The sequence below is a fragment of the Oncorhynchus mykiss genome, chromosome 29 (genome assembly GCF_057628025.1).
Source record: "Oncorhynchus mykiss isolate SJ-2025 chromosome 29, ASM5762802v1, whole genome shotgun sequence".
NCBI classification, from domain to species: Eukaryota; Metazoa; Chordata; class Actinopteri; order Salmoniformes; family Salmonidae; genus Oncorhynchus; species Oncorhynchus mykiss.
In genome coordinates, this window is record NC_143050.1 from 15677316 (window position 1) to 15699133 (window position 21818).

The 21818-nt window shown below is 43.5% G+C and overlaps 2 long non-coding RNA genes across 2 annotated transcripts; both read right to left on the minus strand.

The window, feature by feature from the left end:
- Positions 1-695: 695 nt before the first annotated feature.
- Positions 696-2789, minus strand: LOC149970364 (uncharacterized). Its single transcript, XR_016493145.1, has 2 exons — positions 2324-2789; positions 696-1428 (listed from the first exon to the last, which is right to left on the minus strand). It is a non-coding gene; the product is annotated as an uncharacterized LOC149970364 (long non-coding RNA).
- A 13571-nt stretch (positions 2790-16360) lies between these two features.
- Positions 16361-18180, minus strand: LOC149970365 (uncharacterized). Its single transcript, XR_016493465.1, has 2 exons — positions 17980-18180; positions 16361-17092 (listed from the first exon to the last, which is right to left on the minus strand). It is a non-coding gene; the product is annotated as an uncharacterized LOC149970365 (long non-coding RNA).
- Between the last annotated feature and the right edge of the window lie 3638 nt (positions 18181-21818).

The following is a 21818-nucleotide window of genomic DNA, read 5'->3' on the forward strand; positions in this document are numbered from 1 at the left end:
GTCATGTGAGTCATTGTTAACCTTAGTGAGATATTTATAACCGATCAACTAGCCCATATTTAATTAGCTAGCTTTTGTAGCCCATTGATTTTGTTGTAATGTTTGAGTCACTCAGTTAACCATGAACACATCTAATAAATGGCAAAATGTGTAGAATTGCAGGAAATAAGCTTTAAAATGCCAACAAGAGTGGTGTGAAAAGTTTGTGTCATGGACAGTGCTTGTGATGAAATGGGGGCATGAGGGAAAAAGTTTTTGGATCACTAATATATACTTTGTAATCATGAGTAAACATGCAGAGTTTGTATCTATATACTTTTCATCATATATACAGACTAGATTTATGTGGTTAGTTATATAGTTAATGTAACACAAGTATTTATTTTAGTCATATACTAGCAGTAACCATTTAAAAGTGAATGTATTAAGTATTTATTTTAATAGTAACTGAATCTGTTTATGTGGATTTATTAAGATAAATATCTCATATTACTATATTGTATTAATGTTATTTATTAATTGTCCACTCATCTCTCATACACACGTTTCTGTAGGCAAGCCAAGTGTCCTCTAATGTGGTAGCTCAGGTTGACCACTGGAGGCTGATAATTGTGCTGTGAAGGAGACAAGGCTTCTGTGACTTATACCTTTGTGCGTGTGTGTGCGTGTGTGTGCATAAAAATAACAGTCACCAATACAGTTGATAAGAATATATTGTAAATACAGTCCATTGATTAAGAACAATACATCAAGATGTTTTCATTAAGTTTAAAAAAAGCCAAGCACATCTGTGGCCCTGAAGCCTTATCTGTAGGCTATAAGAGAACTAAACAGGTGGAATTAATACATCTCCACAGAAGTGGACCTCTGGGCTCTGAGTGGGGGTGTGTCACTTGCTGAAGTCCCATTCAAACTTGGAACCAAACAGAGAAATGGATGTTTTCTTCCCAATAGAGAATCCTGTACCCAGAAATTGTGCCTCGATCCCATCCTTGCCTACTCCAAAGCCTGTATCAGCTGCCAGACGCACTGTGGCTGTCGCCTTCCCGTGGGACACAGAGGCACCTAGGAGCTCAGCTGTGGCCATGGCTTTAACTCCTTCATTAGTTATCCCAGCAGCAACACCGGCGCTGGGCAACCTGCCCTCCACCTTCAACTCGCCACCGAGGTCTAAATGAGTCTTTCCCAATTCGTAGTCAAGGTGCCCACTAACTCCCTTTTCCTTCGATGCCATACCACCAACACCCATGTTGGCCAACTTGGTCACCGACCTCACGCCACCGATGTCCAATTCACCCTTATACACTCCTGCCTCCCCGTGCCACTCTCCTTCCCTGTCTACCTCGTGGTCATACATCGTCTCAATGGATGCCTTTACAGGTATACTTGTTTCCTCGCTCCTTTTCATCTCTTCAATGGCAGTGATGACTAGAAAAAACACAAGACAGATGTGGGCACAGGAGAGAGATAGAGAGAGAGAGAGAGAGAGAGAGAGAGAGAGAGATTGAGAGAGAGAGAGAGAGAGAGAGAGATATGTAACAGCAACAAAAGTAATAGAATGACATTATGGATAAAAGAATGGCCAGTCTATGAGATCAACATGGTTGGGGTAGGGGGCAGTATTGGGTAGCTTGGATGAAAAACGTGCCCAGATTAAGCTGCCTGCTACTCAGCCGTAAACGCTAGAATATGCATATAATTAGTAAATTTGGATATAAAACACTCTGACTTTTAAAAAACTGTTTGAATGATGTCTATGAGTATAACAGAACTCATATAGCAGGCAAAATCCTGAGAAAAAATCCAACCAGGAAGGTTTGTAGTTTTTCAACGATAAAGTGCATATTTACATCCAAAAATCTCAGTTTATATTGGTGCTTTACGTTCAGTAATGTTTTGCTTCCAAAACATCCGGTGATTTTGCAGAGAGCCACATCAATTTACAGAAATACTCATAATAAACATTGATAAAAGATAACATACAGTAGGCCAACTCATTCTGTTCTTCTAAAATACATTTTCTTCACATCATAATGTTTATTTAGACCTGACTAAAATAAATAATGCTAAATGTGTTTACGTTAAAGGTAAATTACAGTGAGACCGGCAGCCTTTTGCATGACAATAACCGTCTGACAAAATGTAATGACCGCCACAGCCCTAGATACAACTCAATATTAGGAAGGTGTTCCTTCCTGTATACTCAGTGTACACAGTCATCCTTTTCTTTTTTTTACAACCCCAACCTCACAAATACTTCTCCACATAGTGTAAGTGTGGTGACACTAAAAGTTTGTTCAGAGTAGGTTCGTTTGATAATTACCTTTCTGCTCAGTCTGCAGCTGTTCTCAGGATTGGAATATTGAAGTGGATGTGATGTCCTGCTGTTGCTGCGCAAACATTTATAGTTAAACTTCTCTGTTATTATTAGCCCATGAAGTCGAACCAACCAATTAGTGTTCATGGTTTTATCAGAGGAGGGGACAGGAAATGGATAGGCTGGGTACTAAACGGTTTAGCTAACATACAGTATAAACGTACAGTATAAACGGGAAAAATAAACAAAAAAGAAGTGGGCACCCAACATCCCATCCCACTCCTCCAAACCCACCTAACCAACATGTCTCCATCCTCTAGCCCTATTCTATCAACACGCTTGTAGTCTGCGTCTTAGACAAATATGTTAACTCTTCCAATAACTCTGTAAAACCCAGCAGTTATTTTAAGAAGTAGAAAGTGAAAGTGTGGGAGCAACAGACTCTCTTGGGGCTGTCCCCCCCAATCCCCTGTGGCATTTTGAACTTTGAACTCACTGTTATAATAACTCAGTCAAATCCAGCAGTGATTTCTAAGAAGTGGAAAGTGAAAGTGTGAGAGCAGAACAAGACTCTCTCGTGTGTGTGGACATGTTTAACTATACTTCTGGGGACCAAACATACTTTGACACAATAAGGGTTTCTCGTGTGAAAAATAGCTTAAAGTCTGAGTACAATCCTCTCCCCTGTAACCTTTTCCCAGGTCGTTGTTGTAAATGAGAATGTATTCTTAGTCAACTTATCTGGTACCAGATGGGTTAAATCCAAAATAAATAAATGTCTGCAAGAACATAAGGGGAGGTGTTGGAGCGAACCATTAAGGAGAGAGCTGAGCATTAAATTGGTCTGGTTGCAAGGACATGCACATTAAGAGAAGATGACACCCAGGCCTCATGACACCCAGGCTATACTCTATTTTTGAAAGAGTACATTAACCAAGACCATACAAACATTTATGACAGCTGGACATACTATGGTCAGTAGGATACAGAAAGAAAGATGGAAGCAAGATAACTTTTTTATTTTATTTTATTTCACCTTTATTTAACCAGGTAGGCTAGTTGAGAACAAGTTATCATTTGCAACTGCGACCTGGCCAAGATAAAGCATAGCAGTGTGAACAGACAACACAGAGTTACACATGGAGTAAACAATGAACAAGTCAATAACACAGTATAATTTTTTTTTAAAGAGTCTATATACATTGTGTGCAAAAGGCATGAGGAGGTAGGCGAATAATTACAATTTTGCAGATTAACACTGGAGTGATAAATGATCAGATGGTCATGTACAGGTTATATATTGGTGTGCAAAAGAGCAGAAAAGTAAATAAATATAAACAGTTTGGGGATGAGGTAGGTAAAATTGGGTGGGCTATTTACCGATAGACTATGTACAGCTGCAGCGATCGGTTAGCTGCTCGGATAGCAGATGTTTGAAGTTGGTGAGGGAGATAAAAGTCTCCAACTTCAGCGATTCTTGCAATTTGTTCCAGTCACAGGCAGCAGAGAACTGGAACGAAAGGCGGCCAAATGAGGTGTTGGCTTTAGGTATGATCAGTGGGATACACCTGCTGGAGCGCGTGTTACGGGTGGGTGTTGCCATCGTGACCAGTGAACTGAGATAAGGCGGAGCTTTACCTAGCATGGACTTGTAGATGACCTGGAGCCAGTGGGTCTGGCGACGAATATGTAGCGAGGGCCAGCCGACTAGGGCATACAGGTCGCAGTGGTGGGTGGTATAAGGTGCTTTAGTAACAAAACGGATGGCACTGTGATAAACTGCATCCAGTTTGCTGAGTAGAGTATTGGAAGCTATTTTGTAGATGACATCGCCGAAGTCGAGGATCGGTATTATAGTCAGTTTTACTAGCGTAAGTTTGGCGGCGTGAGTGAAGGAGGCTTTGTTGCGGAATAGAAAGCCGACTCTAGATTTGATTTTAGATTGGAGATGTTTGATATGAGTCTGGAAGGAGAGTTTACAGTCTAGCCAGACACCTAGGTACTTATAGATGTCCACATATTCTAGGTCGGAACCATCCAGGGTGGTGATGCTAGTCGGGCGTGCGGGTGCAGGCAGCGAACGGTTGAAAAGCATGCATTTGGTTTTACTAGTATTTAAGAGCAGTTGGAGGCCACGGAAGGAGTGTTGTATGGCATTGAAGCTCGTTTGGAGGTTAGATAGCACAGTGTCCAAGGACGGGCCGGAAGTATACAGAATGGTGTCGTCTGCGTAGAGGTGGATCAGTGAATTGCCCGCAGCAAGAGCAACATCATTGATATTTACAGAGAAAAGAGTCGGCCGGAGAATTGAACCCTGTGGCACCCCCATAGAGACTGCCAGAGGACCGGACAGCATGCCATCCGATTTGACACACTGAACTCTGTCTGCAAAGTAGTTTGTGAACCAGGCAAGGCAGTCATTAGGAAAACCGAGGCTACTGAGACTGCCGATAAGAATATGGTGATTTACAGAGTCGAAAGCCTTGGCCAGGTCGATGAAGACGGCTGCACAGTACTGTCTTTAATCGATGGCGGTTATGATGTCGTTTAGTACCTTGAGCGTGGCTGAGGTGCACCCGTGACTGGCTCGGAAACCAGATTGCACAGCGGAAAAAGTACGGTGGGATTCGAGATGGTCAGTGACCTGTTTGGTGACTTGGCTTTCGAAGTTTGGGTCCAGGGTATCACCCCCTTTGAAGAGGGGGATGACAGCGGCAGCTTTCCAATCCTTGGGGATCTCAGACGATATGAAAGAGAGGTTGAACAGGCTGGTAATTGGGATTGCGACAATGGCGGCGGATAGTTTCAGAAATAGAGGGTCCAGATTGTCAAGCCCAGCTGATTTGTACGGGTCCAGGTTTTGCAGCTCTTTCAGAACATCTGCTATCTGGATTTGGGTAAAGGAGAACCTGCAGAGGCTTGGGCGAGTTGCTGCGGGGGGGGCGCAGAGCTGTTGGCCGAGGTTGGAGTAGCCAGGAGGAAGGCATGGCCAGCCGTTGAGAAATGCTTGTTGAAGTTATCGATAATCATGGATTTATCGGTGGTGACCGTGTCACCTAGCCTCAGTGCAGTGGGCAGCTGGGAGGAGGTTCTCTTGTTCTCCATGGACTTTCAAGTGTCCCAGAACTTTTGGGAGTTAGAGCTACAGGATGCAAATTTCTGCCTGAAGAAGCTGGCCTTTGCTTTCCTGACTGACTGCGTGTATTGGTTCCTGACTTCCCTGAACAGTTGCATATCGCGGGGACTATTCAATGCTATTGCAGTCCGCCACAGGATGTTTTTGTGCTGGTCGAGGGCAGTCAGGTCTGGAGTGAACCAAGGGCTGTATCTATTCTTAGTTCTGCATTTTTTGAACAGAGCATGCTTATCTAAAATGGAGAGGAAGTTACTTTTAAAGAATGACCAGGCATCCTCAACTGACGGGATGAGGTCAGGTCGATTAGAAAGGCCTGCTCGCAGAAGTGTTTTAGGGAGCGTTTGACAGTGATGAGGGGTGGTCGTTTGACTGCGGATCCGTAGCGGATACAGGCAATGAGGCAGTGATCGCTGAGATCCTGATTGAAGACAGCGGAGGTGTATTTGGAGGGCCAGTTGGTCAGGATGACGTCTATGAGGGTGCCCTTGTTTACAGATTTAGGGTTGTACCTGGTGGGTTCCTTGATGATTTGTGTGAGATTGAGGGCATCTAACTTAGATTGTAGGACTGCCGGGGTGTTAAGCATAACCCAGTTTAGGTCACCTAACAGAACAAACTCTGAAGCTAGATGGGGTGCGATCAACTCACAAATGGTGTCCAGGGCACAGCTGGGAGCTGAGGGGGGTAGGTAGCAGGCGGCAACAGTGAGAGACTTATTTCTGGAGAGAGTAATTTTTAAAATTAGTAGTTCGAACTGTATGGGTATGGACCTGGAAAGTATGACATTACTTTGCAGGCTCTCTCTGCGGTAGACTGCAACTCTTCCCCCTTTGACAGTTCTATCTTGACGGAAAATGTTATAGTTGGGTATGGAAATCTCAGAATTTTTGGTGGCCTTCCCGAGCCAGGATTCAGACACGGCAAGGACATCAGGGTTAGCAGAGTGTGCTAAAGCAGTGAGTAAAACAAACTTAGGGAGGAGGCTTCTGATGTTGACATGCATGAAACCAAGGCTTTTTCAATCACAGAAGTCAACAAATGAGGGTGTCTGGGGACATGCAGGGCCTGGGTTTACCTCCACATCACCCGCGGATATGAGGGTGCGGCTAAAGGCTATCAAAACTGGTCGCCTGGAGCGTTGGGGACAATGAATAAAACTGATGACTAACACGTGAAACATAAGCATGCAATGGATGACAGCGGAAAGAGTTCTAACATCATTATATCCTAACCAAAAATAATAAAAGGTCAAGGGAAGCTATTTTCATATAGAGGGAGGGGACTCTATATGTTGTGCAAAGACAGATTCCTATAAAGGCAGGACTCTGTAATATGAGAGGATGTTCTCTTTCCATGGAGGGGCTCGGCCCTGTTATGTTTGTGATGGGGTCTTTCCATGGAAAGGCTCAGTTTTGCTAATTTGTATTAAAGTGTATATTAAATTCACAAGTTCTTTTAAGAGTGTTATATTTCTGAGACGATTCTCCACGACAAAGGGTACCCTTTTGACCTGTTATTGAAACAGTTTTGTTGGTCTTTTGTAGGCTTCAAATGATGAGAAATGTCTGGCCGTCTGGGTTCGAGGGGGCCGGGATGGCCTTCTGGGGGGCCGAGATGGCCGGTGGGCTTTGGGAGGCCAAGATGGCCGTCTGAATTTGGGGGTCCGGGCGTATGAGCTGTAGGGGGCGGCGGCGGAGGCCACTGTACAGGGAGTGTTCAGGGGGTATAACACACTGGTCATTGTAGATGGAACTCTCTGGGGGTTTGGTCCAATGACCAGTGGAAGTACAGGGGGAACACTCTGGAGGGGTGGCACGTTGGGTTCATGACTAGGTGTCTGGTATCCATCCCATCTTGACTGAGGATGGTTGTAGCTGGCTGGCTGCTCAGGGTAGGCATAGGGAGCCTGGTAATGCTGAGCTGGTTGTTGGACTTAGGACTTGTAATGCTGAGTTGGTTGCTAAGCTGGAGCCACTGGGCTTGGTGCTAAATAAGGTTGGGCTGGGAGCTGAGCTGGGGTCAGGTAAGGTTGGGCTGGTAGCTGAGCTGGGGCCTGGGCTAGGGCCTGGCCTGGCTGGGTCAGAGGCTGATGGGGCTGAACTGGGGCGTGGGCTGGAGCCTGGTATAGCTGGGCCAAGTGCTGCTAGGACTGAGCAGGGGGCTGGAGCCTGGTATAGCTGGGCCATGTGCTGCTAAGACTGAGCAGGGGGCTGGAGCCTGGTATAGCTGGGCCATGTGCTGCTAGGACTGAGCAGGGGGCTGGAGCCTGGTATGGCTGGAAGCTGATAGAGCTGAGCTGGGGTAGGCCTGAGCCGGAGACTGGTAGGGCTGACCTGGAGACTGGTAGGGCTGAGGTGGTAGTGCCCAACGGAGGTCAGGGGCCGACTGGGTTCTAGAATACCATTGAAGTTGTGGGTCTGTCCAGTATACTGTATGTATGCTTGACTTTTTGACCTTTACTACAGCCCCTGGGTCGGACCAGGTGGTAAGGTGGCGAGGTAGCGGATGATGGTGGAGCCTGTAGGCCGCTGTGCTGGGATCCATGGGACTGGGGGATTGTGCTATCTAATCCGTAGGACTGGTTTGATCTACCCCTACTCATGGTGCAAACTGGTCTCTAGAGGGTTATGTGATATATCCGGGGGCGCTGAAGTACCGGAACAGATTGAGAAAAAAAGAGTCAAACAATGTGGCAGCCTGCTGTCTGTGGGGGTAAAACGGAGAGCACTCTGCAAGGTGCTATTAATTCAAAGCATTTTAGACGTCACTGCAGTATAGCTGCAGGCCTTACACAAGTCCAATTTTCTAATAGCCTAATTTTCTAGGCGTCAGTGTGCAGTGACATTTAAACAACACCCGCCATATGCACAAATACTCAGCAGTGGGGCTCACAAGACCCACATTTCATATAATTTTCAAGACACCAATGTAACAGTAGAACAAGTATCACAATATCAGAATATAACTTCAAATAAAATATACAGTGCCTTGCGAAAGTATTCGGCCCCCTAGAACTTTGCGACCTTTTGCCACATTTCAGGCTTCAAACATAAAGATATAAAACTGTATTTTTTTGTGAAGAATCAACAACAAGTGGGACACAATCATGAAGTGGAACGACATTTATTGGATATTTCAAACTTTTTTAACAAATCAAAAACTGAAAAATTGGGCGTGCAAAATTATTCAGCCCCTTTACTTTCAGTGCAGCAAACTCTCTCCAGAAGTTCAGTGAGGATCTCTGAATGATCCAATGTTGACCTAAATGACTAATGATGATAAATACAATCCACCTGTGTGTAATCAAGTCTCCGTATAAATGCACCTGCACTGTGATAGTCTCAGAGGTCCGTTAAAAGCGCAGAGAGCATCATGAAGAACAAGGAACACACCAGGCAGGTCCGAGATACTGTTGTGAAGAAGTTTAAAGCCGGATTTGGATACAAAAAGATTTCCCAAGCTTTAAACATCCCAAGGAGCACTGTGCAAGCGATAATATTGAAATGGAAGGAGTATCAGACCACTGCAAATCTACCAAGACCTGGCCGTCCCTCTAAACTTTCAGCTCATACAAGGAGAAGACTGATCAGAGATGCAGCCAAGAGGCCCATGATCACTCTGGATGAACTGCAGAGATCTACAGCTGAGGTGGGAGACTCTGTCCATAGGACAACAATCAGTTGTATATTGCACAAATCTGGCCTTTATGGAAGAGTGGCAAGAAGAAAGCCATTTCTTAAAGATATCCAAAAAAAGTGTCGTTTAAAGTTTGCCACAAGCCACCTGGGAGACACACCAAACATGTGGAAGAAGGTGCTCTGGTCAGATGAAACCAAAATTGAACTTTTTGGCAACAATGCAAAACGTTATGTTTGGCGTAAAAGCAACACAGCTCACACCATCCCCACTGTCAAACATGGTGGTGGCAGCATCATGGTTTGGGCCTGCTTTTCTTCAGCAGGGACAGGGAAGATGGTTAAAATTGATGGGAAGATGGATGGAGCCAAATACAGGACCATTCTGGAAGAAAACCTGATGGAGTCTGCAAAAGACCTGAGACTGGGATGGAGATTTGTCTTCCAACAAGACAATGATCCAAAACATAAAGCAAAATCTACAATGGAATGGTTCAATAATAAACATATCCAGGTGTTAGAATGGCCAAGTCAAAGTCCAGACCTGAATCCAATCGAGAATCTGTGGAAAGAACTGAAAACTGCTGTTCACAAATGCTCTCCATCCAACCTCACTGATCTCGAGCTGTTTTGCAAGGAGGAATGGGAAAACATTTCAGTCTCTCGATGTGCAAAACTGATAGAGACATACCCCAAGCGACTTACAGCTGTAATCGCAGCAAAAGGTGGCGCTACAAAGTATTAACTTAAGGGGGCTGAATAATTTTGCACGCCCAATTTTTCAGTTTTTGATTTGTTAAAAAAGTTTGAAATATCCAATAAATGTCGTTCCACTTCATGATTGTGTCCCACTTGTTGTTGATTCTTCACAAAAAAATACAGTTTTATATCTTTATGTTTGAAGCCTGAAATGTGGCAAAAGGTCGCAAAGTTCAAGGGGGGCGAATACTTTCGCAAGGCACTGTATCTCTATAGGCTACAGCAGAACACACATATGAGAATATATAGGCCTCCTGCCTATGTGATAATATGAAGCACATGTCATATTCATGTTCTTTGCTGGAAAGGTAAAGGGGAAAAATGTCCTACCTTAGTTTTCAAAACCTCCCACAATGACTCTCCCCATGTCAAGTCCATTTACCTCCTAAGAGTCAACTTGCTCAAGGCCATGTGCGGGCATGTGGCTGTGATGTTTAGCCTCCTTCTAAGGCTGTTCTGAAGACTGGCTGTAGTGTGTATTTACATTTTTGTTTGTAGGTTGTCCTCTTTAGCCTTGTCTACAAGGCTTGCTGCCACCAAATGCGCCTTGGTTCAGGCATGATCAAAACCTTTTTTCTGAGGGCTCTTTGTTGTTTTTGTCTTTTACATCTGATGCATAGAATGTTAATTCACTGTACATTCCACCCACTCTTTTGCTAGTTAAGGGAATTTTGTTATCAATGTTCATACATTTCAATGAATCTAATCGATCTGCAACATAGAGTTTGTAAAGATCTGGTTTAAATGAAACAGAATTTCCAGCTTACAAAAGTCAACTCAATGTTTATTCACGAGAGCTCTCAGTTGATATACAAAGACATTCATTTTACACCATGCTTCTTACTTACGCACACACATGCACACTAACATTAGGAGAGCTATCTTCTTCTCCAGAATTCTCACCACGGTTTATCACTACCCAGCCAACAGTTCCATTCCCCCTAGATTAAGGAAACCTGGAGGGGTACTCCCTGTCCTATCATATCGTAAATTCTAGCCGGGTCGGTTCTAACACAGTTTAATTGTTCTTCGTGTTTTCTTTAGGCACACACATTCTTTCCCCAGTCCAACCTAGTTGGACTTATGTTTAATATTTGTATTATTCCTTATATATGCTACACAACCTATACTCCCCAATGGTTAAGTTTCCGGGTAGAACTATTTAATCATTATCTTTAACCTTATAAATTATTTTATCACTAGTTTAATCCCTCCAGTCATCTCTAGACCAAAGCTCCCAACCTTTTTGCATGTTGTACAGCCCAACTTTGAATTCTGCATGACAAGCCAGGGGTTATACGTTTGCTTGTTCTTGAACTACAACTTGCACCTGCTCCAAACACTTTGTCGGTGAACGCACTGCCTACCTCCCTCCCAGCTCCAGTCTCCCTCACCCGCTGAGTCTGACTAGCTAGGAGGCCTACTAGCTAGTGGAGGTGCTGATGCTGAACTGGTGGGATTAGCATCGCCTTCAGGAACAGTTTGCCTCTCACTCCTCTCCCCTGACGCTGAAAGTTCTCTGGCTCGTTCTGGGTTCGATTCACCATTTTTCTCTGGATTTTTGGACTTGAAAAATGTCAAACTTGATTCTCTTTTCTTATAAACTTTTATTTGGTTTTACCACAATTCAAAATCAGTAGGGAGACGACTAGACTACGTGCCGTGATTACGTCGGGACCTCTTCACTAACTGACCAGCACTACCAAGACCTGTGTCAAGATCAGTCACTTACCCTACTGGCCATCCCCATAACCTCAATGTACAAATAAGAGAGAAGGTCTGGAATCAGTGTAGCAGGATAGGATGATTACATAGAAGGATCACAAGGCTTTTACATGGTCTTTCTGGGGGGCGGGAGAAATAACGAGGAGGCAACTTGATTTAATGCTGATTGCTTTTATTAGAATGTTACAGTGCGAATAGTGAAATAATCAATAAATCATGGTTCAGGATATAGAACAAAAACAGTGGAATCTGAGAGGCAGGATCCGGCTCAAATTAAGCACTGCTTTTGAGCTTTTATTGAAAAAGGCTTGTTGGTCTTTCGTCGGCTTCAAATGATGAGAAATGCTTTAGCAGGAAGATGGAGTACTTCTTTTTCACGTCTTGTGTTAAAACGTTGGCCAGATCTTTGACGTGTTTGGCTTGGGAACTCGTGTGACGTTCAGCACACTACAATGCAGCATTGGGAGAAGGAACTTTAATCAAGATTCTGTTATAGACCGCAGCACACATGAATCACTCAGTTGCAATTTTGGGATGTAAATCTTGGGACAAACGCAACATTTTGTTTGATGCATGCCAGCAAAGCCACTACACAACACATCACTAAACTATACATTAATTGCACTATAACGGTGACAACCGTTGCTCACAAACTAAATACAGCTGTCCTGACAGCGCAGCTTTCCTTTCAGCACCATGGAGTGAATCCTTACCACCGTTACACCTGGCTAATAGCGGTAACTCATCTGACAGCGAACAGTTCATTCAGCCTCATTTACTGACTTTTTAAAGCCATAGCTGTTATGGCTGACTTGTTTAAACAAATGTGGTTTCTACTGATTCCTTGTGGATTTGTGTAAGTCGATAAGAACCTCAATATCCTTCAATAAATACGAACGGCAACATGAGTTTAGAATTTTGAACTATACACAAACATTACATTTTTGTTCAGTAAATTCACAATGTTCTTATATCATTAACACTTAGCTCTAAGAAGAAGCAAGTGCAAGCAAACAAGCTGCGATGAGGTAGGCCTATTCGTTCAGCAATTTCAAAATGGACACAGATAGATTCAGAAATACAGATAGATTCAGAGAGAGATGTGCTTAGCCTACCATTTGAGGTATTTTCTTAGGCCTATGTGGTCTAAAAAGGAAGTTAAATACAATTACGAGGATCCACTTTTGTAGACAATATACAGACACACAGACACCGCATTGCATTTGGTCTCATCTGACCACAACACTTTCACCCAGTTGTCCTCTGAATCATTCATATTTTCATTGGCAAACTTCAGATGGGCATGTATCTGAGCTTTCTTGAGCAGGGGGACCTTGCGGGCGCTGCAGGATTTCAGTCCTTCACCGCGTAGTATGTTACCAATTGTTTTCTTGGTGACTATGGTCGCAGCTGCCTTGAGATCATTGACAACATCCTCCCGTGTAGTTCTGGGCTGATTCCTCACCGTTCTCATGATCATTGCAACTCCACGAGGTGAGATCTTGCATGGAGCCCCAGGCCGAGGGAGATTGACAGTTCTTTTGTGTTTCTTCCATTTGCGAATAATCGCACCAACTGTTGTCACCTTCTCACCAAGCTGCTTGGCGATGGTCTTGTAGCCCATTCCAGCCTACAATCTTGTCCCTGACATCCTTGGAGAGCTCTTTGGTTTTGGCCATGGTGGAGAGTTTGGAATCTGATTGATTGATTGCTTCTGTGGACAGGTGTCTTTTATACAGGTAACAAACTGAGATTAGGAGCACTCCCTTTAAGAGTGGGCTCCTAATCTTAGCTCGTTACCTGTATAAAAGACACCTGGGAGCCAGAAATCTTTCTGATTGAGAGGGGGTCAAATACTTATTTCCTTCATTAAAATGCAAATCAATTTATAACATTTTTGACATGCGTTTTTATGGATTTTTTTGTTGTTATTCTGTCTCTCACTGTTCAAATAAATCTACCATTAAAATTATAGACTGATCATTTCTTTGTCAGTGGGCAAACGTACAAAATCAGCAGGTGATCAAATACTTTTCCCCCACACTATATATTTAGCAGCGGTAGGCGTTAATTTGACGTGTGCAGGACCGCTTGCAGCTGTTTTTTTAGCACATGTTGGATCGCCTGCAAGCACATTTGAACCCACTTATTTGACGCGTGTAGGCATTAATTTAGCGAGTGAAGATGTTAATTTAACGCGTACATGCGTTGATTTAGCGCCTGCACCTGTTTACTTTACACACGTAGCATTAAAAAGATTGCGTTTTGACCACGTGCTATAAGACCCAAACGGCGTTCAGGCACCAGGATAAAGTGACGTATGCGTTAGATGCTCTGTTAGAGGCCCAGTGCTCTGGATCTCTCTCATGATGGACTGGACCGTATCAGAGGTTGATCCCTGACCTCCCAAATCAGCTGTGTGTGTGTGTGTGTGTGTGTGTGTGTGTGTGTGTGTGTGTATATATATATATATATATATATATATATGGGTTTAGGGAAAATTTAATCAGTTTCACGACTGGATACATTCAACCTAAATTTATCTTCCGTATTTAACCCATCCCCTCTGAATCAGAGAGGTGCGGCGGCGTACCTTAATTGATGTCATCAGCACCCGGGGAGAAATTGTTGTGGGGGTAATCCCCTTGCTCAAGAGCTGAACAGCAAATTATTCCACCAGGCAGACTCAGGGATTCGAACTTGCAACCTTTCGGTTACTAACCGCTAGGATACCTGTCGCCCCTGTCGTCTAGTTTATGTCGTCTAGTTTGCAGTAGTCTAATCTTGAGGTGACAAAAGCATGGATTCGCTTTTAAGCGTAATTTTTTGACAAAAAGTTTTTGCAATTGTAAGATTGCAAAAGATGGAGAAAAAAACCTGCTCTTTTGTGTAGTCTCAGTACTATGATAGGGTCTAAAACCAGGCTAGAGCATTTCTAAATACATTATTTGTCTTCAGGAAGGCAGTGAGTTGCTGAGCAAAAGCTTTTTGTACATTTGTTTTAGTGGAATGGGAGTTTCGATATAGGCTAATAAATAGTCAAAGAAAATTCTGTGTCAAGGTTTGACTTTTTCAGGAGAGGCTTTATCAGTGCCACTTTTAGTGAGTCTGGCACAGATCTGGAGGATAAGGAGACATTTATTATGTTCAACATAGGAGTGCAGAGCACAGGAAGTAGCTCTTTCAGTAATTTAGTTGGAATAGGGTCCAGTAGGCAGCTGGAACGTTTAGAGGTCATGACTATTTTCGTGAATGCATCGAGAGATACAGGATTATAAAAACTTGTGTCTCCATTGATCTTAGGTCCTGGCAGTTCTGTGCAGACTCAGGACAACTGAGTTTTGGAGAAATACACAGATTCAAAGAGGAGTCTGTAATTTGCTTTCTAATGACCGTGATCTTTTCATCAAACACGTTCATGAATTCATCACTGCTGAAGTGAAGTCCATCCTCTCTTGGGGAATGCTACATTTTAGTTAGCTTTGCGACAGTATGAAAAATACATTTTGGATAGTTTTTATTCTCCTCAGTTAGGTTGGAAAAGTAGGATGATCGTGCAGCAGTTGATATTGCGCAGTACTGTCTTACCCAGCCAATTGGAAAACTTCCAGTTTGGTGGTGCGTCTTTTCCGTTCCAATTTTCTGGAAGCTTGCTTCAGGGCTTGATGTTGCTTGATGTCGTTTTTAGGTTTTGGAGGACTTTCTTAGCGGATGTACAATCATTGCAAATTGAATTATGGGGAGGTTCAGGCCCCTGAGTGAACGTAATTGTACACTTGCAAACTCGACTAAAAACAAGGGCTGAGGGGCTTACGTTGCAAACGTCCATTGCTTGTCTAATCATTTGGACCGCCTTCCAAGATTTACATTTTTAAATGTTTATTTTTATTGAACCTTTATTTAACTAGGCTGATGAGGATGGGGATTGGTGATGGTTTTAGGGATTCCCCCAAGGGCATAAGGAAAGGGTAAGTGGACGAGGGTTTGTTTTTTTATGAGTTTGACCTGCAGCCAGGTTTTCAATTTACTCTTGAACATTGTAATAGTAGCACAAGGTGCAATTTCGAAATTGTGTAGTGAATCAGTTTTCCTCTTGTCATGTTAGTCATTGTTAACCTTAGAGAGATATTTATAACCGATCAACTAGCCCATATTTAATTAGATAGCTTTTGTAGCCCATTGATTTTGTTGTAATGTTTGAGTCACTCAGTTAACCATGAACACATATAATAAATGGCAAAATGTGTAGAATTGCAGGAAATAAGCTTTAAAATGCCAACAAGAGTGGTGTGAAAAGTTTGTCATGGACAGTGCTTGTGATGAAATGGGGGCATGAGGGAAAACGTTTGTGAGTCACTAATATATACTTTGTAATCATGAGTAAACATGCAGAGTTTGTATCTATATACTTTTCATCATATATACAGACTAGATTTATGTGGTTAGTTATATAGGTAATGTAACACAAGTATTTATTTTAGTCATATACAAGCAGTAACCATTTAAAAGTGAATGTATTAAGTATTTATTTTAATAGTAACTGAATCTGTTTATGTGGATGTATTAAGATAAATATCTCATATTACTATATTGTATTAATGTGATTTATTAATTGTCCCCTCATCTCTCATACACACGTTTCTGTAGTCAAGCCAAGTGTCCTCTAATGTGGTAGCTCAGGTTGACCACTGGAGGCTGATAATTGTGGTGTGAAGGAGACAAGGCTTCTGTGACTTATACCTTTGTGCGTGTGTGTGCGTGTGTGTGCATAAAAATAACAGTCACCAATGCAGTTGATAAGAATATATTGTAAATACAGTCCATTGATTAAGAACAATACATCAATATGTTTTCATTAAGTTTAAAAGAAGCCAAGCAAATCTGTGGCCCTGAAGCCTTATCTGTAGGCTATAAGATAACTAAACAGGTGGAATTAATACATCTCCACAGAAGTGGACCTCTGGGCTCTGAGTGGGGGTGTGTCACTTGCTGAAGTCCCATTCAAACTTGGAACCAAACAGAGAAATTGATGTTTTCTTCCCAATAGAGAATCCTGTACCCAGAAATTGTGCCTCGATCCCATCCTTGCCTACTCCAAAGCCTGTATCAGCTGCCAGCTGCACTGTGGCTGTCGCCTTCCCGTGGGACACAGAGGCACCTAGGAGCTCAGCTGTGGCCATGGCTTTAACTCCTTCATTAGTTATCCCAGCAGCAACACCGGCGCTGGGCAACCTGCCCTCCACCTTCAACTCGCCACCGAGGTCTAAATGAGTCTTTCCCAATTCGTAGTCAAGGTGCCCACTAACTCCCCTTTCCTTCGATGCCATACCACCAGCACCCATGTTGGCCAACTTGGTCACGACCTCACGCCACCGATGTCCAATTCACCCTTATACACTCCTGCCTCCCCGTGCCACTCTCCTTCCCTGTCTACCTCGTGGTCATACATCGTCTCAATGGATGCCTTTACAGGTATACTTGTTTCCTCGCTCCTTTTCATCTCTTCAATGGCAGTGATGACTAGAAAAAACACAAGACAGATGTGGGCACAGGAGAGAGATAGAGAGAGAGAGAGAGAGAGAGAGATTGAGAGAGAGAGAGAGAGAGAGAGATGGATATGTAACAGCAACAAAAGTAATAGAATGACATTATGGATAAAAGAATGGCCAGTCTATGAGATCAACATGGTTGGGGTAGGGGGCAGTATTGGGTAGCTTGGATGAAAAACGTGCCCAGATTAAGCTGCCTGCTACTCAGCCGTAAACGCTAGAATATGCATATAATTAGTAAATTTGGATATAAAACACTCTGACTTTTAAAAAACTGTTTGAATGATGTCTATGAGTATAACAGAACTCATATAGCAGGCAAAATCCTGAGAAAAAATCCAACCAGGAAGGTTTGTAGTTTTTCAACGATAAAGTGCATATTTACATCCAAAAATCTCAGTTTATATTGGTGCTTTACGTTCAGTAATGTTTTGCTTCCAAAACATCCGGTGATTTTGCAGAGAGCCACATCAATTTACAGAAATACTCATAATAAACATTGATAAAAGATAACATACAGTAGGCCAACTCATTCTGTTCTTCTAAAATACATTTTCTTCACATCATAATGTTTATTTAGACCTGACTAAAATAAATAATGCTAAATGTGTTTACGTTAAAGGTAAATTACAGTGAGACCGGCAGCCTTTTGCATGACAATAACCGTCTGACAAAATGTAATGACCGCCACAGCCCTAGATACAACTCAATATTAGGAAGGTGTTCCTTCCTGTATACTCAGTGTACACAGTCATCCTTTTCTTTTTTTTACAACCCCAACCTCACAAATACTTCTCCACATAGTGTAAGTGTGGTGACACTAAAAGTTTGTTCAGAGTAGGTTCGTTTGATAATTACCTTTCTGCTCAGTCTGCAGCTGTTCTCAGGATTGGAATATTGAAGTGGATGTGATGTCCTGCTGTTGCTGCGCAAACATTTATAGTTAAACTTCTCTGTTATTATTAGCCCATGAAGTCGAACCAACCAATTAGTGTTCATGGTTTTATCAGAGGAGGGGACAGGAAATGGATAGGCTGGGTACTAAACGGTTTAGCTAACATACAGTATAAACGTACAGTATAAACGGGAAAAATAAACAAAAAAGAAGTGGGCACCCAACATCCCATCCCACTCCTCCAAACCCACCTAACCAACATGTCTCCATCCTCTAGCCCTATTCTATCAACACGCTTGTAGTCTGCGTCTTAGACAAATATGTTAACTCTTCCAATAACTCTGTAAAACCCAGCAGTTATTTTAAGAAGTAGAAAGTGAAAGTGTGGGAGCAACAGACTCTCTTGGGGCTGTCCCCCCCAATCCCCTGTGGCATTTTGAACTTTGAACTCACTGTTATAATAACTCAGTCAAATCCAGCAGTGATTTCTAAGAAGTGGAAAGTGAAAGTGTGAGAGCAGAACAAGACTCTCTCGTGTGTGTGGACATGTTTAACTATACTTCTGGGGACCAAACATACTTTGACACAATAAGGGTTTCTCGTGTGAAAAATAGCTTAAAGTCTGAGTACAATCCTCTCCCCTGTAACCTTTTCCCAGGTCGTTGTTGTAAATGAGAATGTATTCTTAGTCAACTTATCTGGTACCAGATGGGTTAAATCCAAAATAAATAAATGTCTGCAAGAACATAAGGGGAGGTGTTGGAGCGAACCATTAAGGAGAGAGCTGAGCATTAAATTGGTCTGGTTGCAAGGACATGCACATTAAGAGAAGATGACACCCAGGCCTCATGACACCCAGGCTATACTCTATTTTTGAAAGAGTACATTAACCAAGACCATACAAACATTTATGACAGCTGGACATACTATGGTCAGTAGGATACAGAAAGAAAGATGGAAGCAAGATAACTTTTTTATTTTATTTTATTTCACCTTTATTTAACCAGGTAGGCTAGTTGAGAACAAGTTATCATTTGCAACTGCGACCTGGCCAAGATAAAGCATAGCAGTGTGAACAGACAACACAGAGTTACACATGGAGTAAACAATGAACAAGTCAATAACACAGTATAATTTTTTTTTAAAGAGTCTATATACATTGTGTGCAAAAGGCATGAGGAGGTAGGCGAATAATTACAATTTTGCAGATTAACACTGGAGTGATAAATGATCAGATGGTCATGTACAGGTTATATATTGGTGTGCAAAAGAGCAGAAAAGTAAATAAATATAAACAGTTTGGGGATGAGGTAGGTAAAATTGGGTGGGCTATTTACCGATAGACTATGTACAGCTGCAGCGATCGGTTAGCTGCTCGGATAGCAGATGTTTGAAGTTGGTGAGGGAGATAAAAGTCTCCAACTTCAGCGATTCTTGCAATTTGTTCCAGTCACAGGCAGCAGAGAACTGGAACGAAAGGCGGCCAAATGAGGTGTTGGCTTTAGGTATGATCAGTGGGATACACCTGCTGGAGCGCGTGTTACGGGTGGGTGTTGCCATCGTGACCAGTGAACTGAGATAAGGCGGAGCTTTACCTAGCATGGACTTGTAGATGACCTGGAGCCAGTGGGTCTGGCGACGAATATGTAGCGAGGGCCAGCCGACTAGGGCATACAGGTCGCAGTGGTGGGTGGTATAAGGTGCTTTAGTAACAAAACGGATGGCACTGTGATAAACTGCATCCAGTTTGCTGAGTAGAGTATTGGAAGCTATTTTGTAGATGACATCGCCGAAGTCGAGGATCGGTATTATAGTCAGTTTTACTAGCGTAAGTTTGGCGGCGTGAGTGAAGGAGGCTTTGTTGCGGAATAGAAAGCCGACTCTAGATTTGATTTTAGATTGGAGATGTTTGATATGAGTCTGGAAGGAGAGTTTACAGTCTAGCCAGACACCTAGGTACTTATAGATGTCCACATATTCTAGGTCGGAACCATCCAGGGTGGTGATGCTAGTCGGGCGTGCGGGTGCAGGCAGCGAACGGTTGAAAAGCATGCATTTGGTTTTACTAGTATTTAAGAGCAGTTGGAGGCCACGGAAGGAGTGTTGTATGGCATTGAAGCTCGTTTGGAGGTTAGATAGCACAGTGTCCAAGGACGGGCCGGAAGTATACAGAATGGTGTCGTCTGCGTAGAGGTGGATCAGTGAATTGCCCGCAGCAAGAGCAACATCATTGATATTTACAGAGAAAAGAGTCGGCCGGAGAATTGAACCCTGTGGCACCCCCATAGAGACTGCCAGAGGACCGGACAGCATGCCATCCGATTTGACACACTGAACTCTGTCTGCAAAGTAGTTTGTGAACCAGGCAAGGCAGTCATTAGGAAAACCGAGGCTACTGAGACTGCCGATAAGAATATGGTGATTTACAGAGTCGAAAGCCTTGGCCAGGTCGATGAAGACGGCTGCACAGTACTGTCTTTAATCGATGGCGGTTATGATGTCGTTTAGTACCTTGAGCGTGGCTGAGGTGCACCCGTGACTGGCTCGGAAACCAGATTGCACAGCGGAAAAAGTACGGTGGGATTCGAGATGGTCAGTGACCTGTTTGGTGACTTGGCTTTCGAAGTTTGGGTCCAGGGTATCACCCCCTTTGAAGAGGGGGATGACAGCGGCAGCTTTCCAATCCTTGGGGATCTCAGACGATATGAAAGAGAGGTTGAACAGGCTGGTAATTGGGATTGCGACAATGGCGGCGGATAGTTTCAGAAATAGAGGGTCCAGATTGTCAAGCCCAGCTGATTTGTACGGGTCCAGGTTTTGCAGCTCTTTCAGAACATCTGCTATCTGGATTTGGGTAAAGGAGAACCTGCAGAGGCTTGGGCGAGTTGCTGCGGGGGGGGCGCAGAGCTGTTGGCCGAGGTTGGAGTAGCCAGGAGGAAGGCATGGCCAGCCGTTGAGAAATGCTTGTTGAAGTTATCGATAATCATGGATTTATCGGTGGTGACCGTGTCACCTAGCCTCAGTGCAGTGGGCAGCTGGGAGGAGGTTCTCTTGTTCTCCATGGACTTTCAAGTGTCCCAGAACTTTTGGGAGTTAGAGCTACAGGATGCAAATTTCTGCCTGAAGAAGCTGGCCTTTGCTTTCCTGACTGACTGCGTGTATTGGTTCCTGACTTCCCTGAACAGTTGCATATCGCGGGGACTATTCAATGCTATTGCAGTCCGCCACAGGATGTTTTTGTGCTGGTCGAGGGCAGTCAGGTCTGGAGTGAACCAAGGGCTGTATCTATTCTTAGTTCTGCATTTTTTGAACAGAGCATGCTTATCTAAAATGGAGAGGAAGTTACTTTTAAAGAATGACCAGGCATCCTCAACTGACGGGATGAGGTCAGGTCGATTAGAAAGGCCTGCTCGCAGAAGTGTTTTAGGGAGCGTTTGACAGTGATGAGGGGTGGTCGTTTGACTGCGGATCCGTAGCGGATACAGGCAATGAGGCAGTGATCGCTGAGATCCTGATTGAAGACAGCGGAGGTGTATTTGGAGGGCCAGTTGGTCAGGATGACGTCTATGAGGGTGCCCTTGTTTACAGATTTAGGGTTGTACCTGGTGGGTTCCTTGATGATTTGTGTGAGATTGAGGGCATCTAACTTAGATTGTAGGACTGCCGGGGTGTTAAGCATAACCCAGTTTAGGTCACCTAACAGAACAAACTCTGAAGCTAGATGGGGTGCGATCAACTCACAAATGGTGTCCAGGGCACAGCTGGGAGCTGAGGGGGGTAGGTAGCAGGCGGCAACAGTGAG